Here is a 7,860-nt window from a genome sequence, read left to right as displayed (position 1 = left end):
TAAAGGTCCCCTCCAACCCAAAGATTCTGTGGTTATAATATAACTTCATGTTAACTACATTTCAGATGCAAATACATTTGGATACTATCATGCTGTTCAGTTTCTTGTGATGTCTTATTTTAAGTGAGTTATGATAATGATTTATGATCTGTCATTATTTGTGTTGAACAAACTTTATTATAACCATGTCTAATAGGTTTATATGAATGCAGCATGCCCTGCTTTTTTTGCATAAATAAGACTTTTGCTCTACTTTCAAAGAATAGGAACTTGTCAGTTTTGGAGAGCAGGACATTTGCATGTGAAAACTGGTCATCTGTGCTTGTGGATATATGGAAATAAATACTAAGTTTGATCCTGGTGGTGGTGAAGGGAAACAGATGGCAGATCTGTTGCAGTGATGCTGGCAGCATGAAAACAGTGGTGCAAGTGATTAGATGTCAGGGAAGCTGTGCTTGTCCACAGCTATCATTTGCTATCTTTTTTTCTTTTGGGTGCAGTAGACTGATATTCTTATCAGAGATTTCAAACCAGTGAGTTAGTTTTGCCCTCACTGGCAGCCTTGAATGCAGTATGTATTTAAAAAAGTTGCTTTTCCATTTAGGAGGTTAGACTTTGTGTATGTTTCTTTGAAAGATATCTTTCCTAGTTGTTAATCAAACCTACATTTTGAGGCTCAGCACAGAAATGAAAATACCAGATGAATCAACTGCAATGAAAACAAGAGACTTCAATTTAATGCAAATGACCTGATATTGACTGCATTGGATTATTGATGCTGAGTTTTAGCTGGCTTAAAAATTAGGAAGTCACTCATCAAGAAATTCAAGTGACATTTAGTGCATCATTACAGTTTCTTAGTAATCTGAAAAACAGAACAAGCTGATGTCAAAGACTTTACGAAAGTATGACTACTAAGACTATATTCCTCAGCTAGCATGCTTGTTATTAGTATGCAGATAGATTAAGCTAAATTATCATCAATTTAATTATAAAAATGGAAATAACCTGATTTGTAATTATATTTCTGTTTATGTTTATATTTATATCAGTGGAATATGATGAATGCAATTAACCTTGCATTTGGAGATGGCTTTTCTTTTTTTAAATACTGCATTTATTGCTCTTTGAATGTTGTTTGAATTATAAAATCTAATAATAATTTTTATGCATTCCTAATTCTGAACCTGGTATCTTCTGTAACGATTGTTTGGCCTAAATGCCACAGTTCTTTGTACAGCTTTGCTGATTGCTGTGCTTAGATTACTGTGTGATCTCAGATCAAAAGGTAATGTGTTTGATTAGTTTTAGAATATACAGAATTCACAGTACTGTGAGAGTAGTCTTAATCCAATTTCTCTTGAGTTGTATTCAGAAGAGTTTACTTCAGTAACTTCACATTTAAAATTGTTTACATTTTAAAAGCACTTTTTGTGAACAGCAAGTTAAATGCTTTAATGTAGGTGACAAGTAGAGACTTTGGATGCAATTGTGAAGAAATGGACTTTTCAGTTTTAACAGGTGTTTATAAGGTGGGATGGTTTAGGTGCCTGACTGTAACCTCCTCCTGTGCCTGGATGGTCCACCCATGACTGAAGTGTCATTGCAGTGCTGATTTTGCGTTGTGTATTGTCACTTCTGAGAGTAGTTCAGCAATAAAGGAAGTCATGTTGCTAGGAGATTAACATGCTCCATTCTTCACAGATGGGACGAAGAGTTGTCAGGCAGGTTACTTTACTTACAGTTAGCTGTCTAGATAAGGTCATGTTAAAATTATTGTGAAGTAAAAATATTCTGTCTCCAAAGCTAAAGCTACCATTTCTACTAAGTTGTATTACCAGTCCCATTAATCTTGTTGCTTCCTCTGTTTGTGTGGTCTCAGTGTATCTTGCTGCTTCTGTATCTTTTGAATACAGAATAATAGAAAGTTGTCAGAGAACTTATCAGTGGATTTGTGGAAGGGTATGTGTGAAGAAGTGTTTCCCATTCATATCTGAAACGTTATTTACTTAGGTTTCTTAACATTTGAGTAATTCATAATGTTTGCAGTGTAGAGTACATGTAAATGGACAAGATGGCTACCAACTCTCCTTAACTTTAAAATAAATGTGTATACATTTGAGTAGGGTCACGAAGTGATCAAGCCAGCCCTCCCTCTTGCTAAAATTATGGTAACAGTAATAATTACAGGAATAAGCAATTACGTACAGAAAAATGTTTACACATAGAGATGTTTAAAGATTATAGAAAGACAATTGACAGAGAACAAAAAAATCTACCCCAAACTCCAAGTACTTTAGATCTGTGGTTGTACTAAAGAACAGGTAGACTGGGTTTCCCCTTTGTTCAATGTACTAATAGAATACATGGATCCTTTTGCACATCTGAAAGCGAAATGTTGAGGTTTTCTGGTAGTTTTATGGTATTTATTTTTTCAGGAGCTCTGGGAGATCTCATTTCTTTCTATTCTAAGATGTCAGTGATTGCTTCTGCTTTTTCATGCTTGTTTCACCTGCATGTTATAGACCAACTACTTATGAATTGTATAGTACATGATTTTCATGCTGGGAATGAGCAGTTCTCATAGTGAAGGAGGAGTGAGGGATATTCTTTAGCAAGTAAGTATTTAATGAGGTAGTTTGTTAAAACAGAAAGCTATTGGTTTTTTTACTGGCAGTTATGTAATTTTTGGCATGATTTTGGCATAATTATTGGATTAATGATGCTCAGTTTTCTTCTCAGTCATTTTTTCTAGCTTACAAAAGGACCTCAGAAAGCACTTGGATGGGCTAAGCCGTTATCTGTGCAGTTGAATAAATGTGTGTAAAATATTTATGTACGAGGCTTTCAGTAACTTCAAGGAATTCAGCAACAATGAAAATGGAAAGGATGATATAAGAGCTCAAAAACTGAAGTGTGCTTTGTCAGTATCACAGTTGGGCACATTTTGTACTGAGTAACACAAGCTTGTTGAACTCTATGCCATGCAACTTTTGTTCTTGAGGCTTCTTGAAGCTGATGCAACCTCAACATAAACCTGAGGGGTGTTGCTTGCTGGTCTTAAATGGACAAATCAAAAGGACAAATGCCTGCTTGGGTTTGTATTAACAGTAATCAAAAGAAACAACTGTTATATTCATTAAATGAAACTAATTTTCTGTCTTATTCTTAAAATGTCACTGTTACTGTTTGGTCACATATACTAAATATGAGTTTTGTTTCAGTAAACAGGACTGTTTTGAACAATAGCAAGTGATGCTGTGTATGTTGGGGAAGTGATTATTACATTGTGGACACACCTTTCAGTGTAGTTAGTCCCATGTCAAACTGTTTAACCTCAGCTTCCACTTTGACACCTAAATATTGTATGCTGAAGAGTTGATTTGAGTATGAATTGAGATTTTTCCATTCAGAACTCTTTTTTTCTAAGAGATTTTTAGGTTTAGGCTAGTTGTGACTGATAGTAGGCTCAGGAATGAAAAGCTCTCTTTTTTCCCCTCTCGATTCAACACTACGTATTAATCGTGGAAGAATTTTTTGTGTGTGTGTGTCGCAACAGCTTGTGTTAATCTTCTATGACAAGAAACACAATTTCTTTATCAATTTGTAGGTCCAGACCTTTTGGCTCATCTAATAGAAATTGTATAAGTTTGTTAGCCCAGCTGAAAACTTTGAACTTCCAAGTTGATGATGACTAGTGTTTAAATAATATTTTTTTTTTTTTTTTTAGAACTAGAGCAGGACAAACCTAGCTACAATAACCAACTAAACTGCCAGCAGCCTTTAGCACTTCCTCTCATGCACCACTTTCAGACCTCTCTTAATTAGCTCTTTTGAATTCATAAGAGCTGTATTCTTTTTTAACATGTTGCTGTCTTTGAAATCTTTCCTTTTCTTCTAACTTGGTAGCATTTGTAGTGTTTGGTAGCATTTCCTCTTTCATTTAGTTGGGTTGATAATCTGTAAATCTTAACCATAGTGCTCATGTTGCTGCCATCATTTGTTTCCTTGTAGAATTTCTTTCTGCATTAATAGCTGTCTTTTTGTACAAAATCGTTCAAGTTATTAACAGTGGCATAAAAAACTTTATCCCTGTGTTCTGGCTGATCTTACTTTGGGGTGGGAGAATGCATTAAATTCTTGGTTCTTTTCTAGCCCTGCTTTTTGTGCTCCATATGCATGTAAGATTTCCTTTTATAGTTCATATAGTCAAATTATTTTGGCATTTTGCATACCTTACTGCATGTTCTGTTCTCTCATCTGGCCCACACTCTCCATTCAAGGTATTCTTTTCTTCGTTGTAATTTGTTTTTGTATTGCATATACAAATGGAAAAGTTTGTATTTCCCTAGACAGGAGAAAAAACATTGAGAGGTTTAATTCCTAAAGTAAAACGATACCTTATATAATCAGCAGACCAGGCCATTTCTTACTCAAATCTGGTAATGCAATTGTGCTGTGTAAATGGAACTTTCAGAGTGGCTAGAAAGTGATGTCTGGGCTTTGCATCCTGACATGAAAAGTAGTCACCTTTGCACTTACTGCAGGTTGAATTCCACATAATTTCTAATGTTAGCAATTTGGGTTATACAATCTAATATAAAAATGAGAAATATTTTCAGGTGAACATTTGTATCACCATTCCTGAGCAGTGTTAGACTTAGTGTCCATCTTCGTTTGGACTGGTACGTGGAAGTGGAAACTTAATAATTCTCCAGTGTCTGAAAACAGGCACATACTATTGCACTGTGTATGTAATACATGCCTTTTCTGACTGAATTTGAAACCTGTGCAAGCTCACTTGAATGACTTTGAGCTTTTCCTCTTATCTAAAAGCCTCAGCTTTGTATAGAGAAGTCACTGTAGTCTCTGTTGTAGCTCTCAGACTGGATCCATCCTGATGGATTATTTCCATCTGGTCTATAGATTTGTTTTGTTTTCTGGAGGAGTCAAAACAACTGTTTTAGTAGTGGGTGCTTCCTACAAATGGAAAACATTCTCCAGGGGAGAGCTGGGCAGAGCAATGGCTGCTGCTGTGTCTAGGTGCATGGGGTACCACTTCCTGCTGCAGCAGAGGTAGCCTCTCCCAATAGTAGCTGACACCATCCTCACCCGATATGTGGCAGGAGCATCAGATGAGTTATCTGTAGTGAGTTAAAATGATGCTCTCACTGCTGAGAGCAGGAGAAAAGGATGCTGCTTTGTGACTCAGCATGGACCACCTGATGTGTGCATTGTGTGGGGAAAAATGATAAACAGAATAGATGCTAAGCTTCTGCATGCAAATTGGATAATGTGGGCACAGAAGACATCAATGATCCAAACATTTTATCTTTTTAAGTCTGTGACGATGATCCAGCTGTGATGCTCAAACATCTTCTTAACATTGTTTGAAAAGTCAAAGCTGGAAGTTTAAGAGGTAGAGACGCAGCAGCATTCTTAACACAGTTAATGGAAAAATACCAAGGGAAACAAATGAGGCACTGTGCACAGGTCTTGTGGGGGGGAAAAAAAAAATTATATGTAGTGGAAGGCTTGCAAATCTAGTGATGTCTACTTGTTTCTTGTCTCTAGCAAGCAGAGCAGTTCTGGATAGTTCTTCCCTCTTTATTCTTGATTGTGTGCTTCCTTGTGTTTCTGTGGCTATGCAGTGGTTTGGATGAGGGAAAACTTACAGTTTGGTTTATGGATCAGATAATTTTCCTTTGGGACTCGTCTCCTGATCTAATTCACTACAGTGTGCAGTTTGTATTGGGGACCTGTACTTCCACAGGTACTGCTGATGAAACTGCCCAAGACTCCATAATATGATTAGTTGCTCAAACCATAGTTCAGCAAACTTGATTTGCTCTTCCTCTGTGGCATCTACTTAGTTTTGCTAGGGCAAGCGTTTGCAAGTTTGCATAGCAGGGAAGATAATGGAACTGACTGAATTTAAAATACCCATTTGTTTCTTAGGTTACTTGTAAACTAGATTAGGTACTCAATCCACCACGCCCTACACATACAGTACTGTTACAACTGAATAGATGTGTTAGGACTAGGCATGACAGGCTGCCTATGTTGGCATTGTAGAAGGCTTATTTGTCAAACAATGACTTTGATTTTTTTTTAAATTTAGTATCTATTAATAAAAGGTACAGATCAAGCTGATCTAATAGTTGGAAGCATTGCTTCTCTGAGTGATGTGTGTATAGATGTTATGATGTCCATTTTTTTCATAGGCATGCAGAATTTTATGTGCGAGAGTGCTAGATTAAAGATACTTAAAAACTTTAAGATGGAGAGATATTCAGTTTCCTGGCATTTAATTTAGGTCAGGGCACTGAGAACATATTTGCTACCAGTTCTTGATCGTGCTGACTGCAATGTTTCTGAGAACTGAAGGGCATCAAGGACATTGGTTAATATCCTTAAGTATTCATAACAAGTCTTCATTTTGTTATATTCTGTGATGTTCATTATGTTTCTCTTGTTTTCAGTATTCTACATAGAAACAGTTACTGAAACTACTCTAGAGAGGCTATCAGTTTGATTAGGGCCAAATTAGTATTTTTATCTTTCACTAGAAAATTTTGGTAGGTGTGGATATTGAAATAACTTTTTGCCTGCCTTATAGGCAGGTATGAAGCATATTGGCTGGTATTTTGGTGTTCTGAAGATCAGAGTATTATATCCTAGTCTGATGAGGGTTATGTTTGAATGTGGTTTACTGATAACTTTAAATAATCTTATTTGCAGAAATCCCTTTAGTTAGAGAGTTATCAGTGTACCATTTAGTTGTCTAAATCCATTGCTAGGTTTGAGCATGGCAGCAGTTGTAAAAAATATAATTTAATGTCCACCGGGAGCCTACATGGGGAGCTTGTTACATAGGAGCATATGATAAGATACTATCTCCGGAAATCTACTTTCCAAATCAAAAGTTAAATTTCGTGCTAAACACAACTTACAATTTCAGGTGAAGTTTTAACTGACATTTATTATTACATCTCCACAGGGAAACTTCATATTTGCTATAAGTATTCCAGACTGTTCTTCCTAGTCATTGTGTGAGACCCTAGTTTTCACCTCTTGAAAGTTTTTAGGGTAACCTTGATTGTTTTAAAATGCTGTCATTAATTTTTTGTTTTTGTTATGAAATGGCTTGGCAACGGTAGGTTCAAATAGTTGTTTTAATTGGAAAATTCAACACATTCTGCATCTTTCAGTATACAGGCAGAAAGTTCAAACTTTAATTTTGCTGTGCCAAGCATGAGTGAAGTTTGCTTCAGAGAATTTTGGGCTCTGTATAAAGATATGCAGAGCATATTGTGGCTCTTTAGGTTATCAGCCAAATACACAGACAGACCTCTCAATCAAAAGAGTTTCCAAATGTATTTATAGGATTGTTGTTTTATGAAATTTTGTATGTGTTTGAACATTGAGAAGCCAGTTTCTTGTTGGTTTGAACTGGTATGAACGGGGGTGACATAAATTTAGCTATTAGGTTACATCAGTATAAGGACTAGCTCTGAATACTAGCATATTCATATTTGTGCTTCTTTAAGCAGAAAAACCATAGCAGAGGCTCGTAATTTCTAAAATGATAGATTGTTTTCCTTTTGTTCTCAAACACTTTGGCTATTAATGAAAAAATACTGTGTTTGTTGGCTTCTACTCAGCTGTTCTGGGTGTACAGTGTGTTAACGTAAATCAGCAGTTTCTGCTTCTATAAATAGACTTCATCAGCAGCTGCAGAGCAAAACTGACAAGCTTCTGGTAATTTTTATTATTGCCATTCAGAAATTGTTTGAATCACTGTGAAAGTGGTACGTATGCCTGCTGCGGTTCAATGTGCAGTTTGAGCTGAGGTTACGA

Source organism: Phaethon lepturus, unplaced genomic scaffold (assembly GCF_000687285.1).
Source record: "Phaethon lepturus isolate BGI_N335 unplaced genomic scaffold, ASM68728v1 scaffold48658, whole genome shotgun sequence".
Classification (NCBI taxonomy): Eukaryota; Metazoa; Chordata; class Aves; order Phaethontiformes; family Phaethontidae; genus Phaethon; species Phaethon lepturus.
This window is presented reverse-complemented; position numbering follows the sequence as displayed.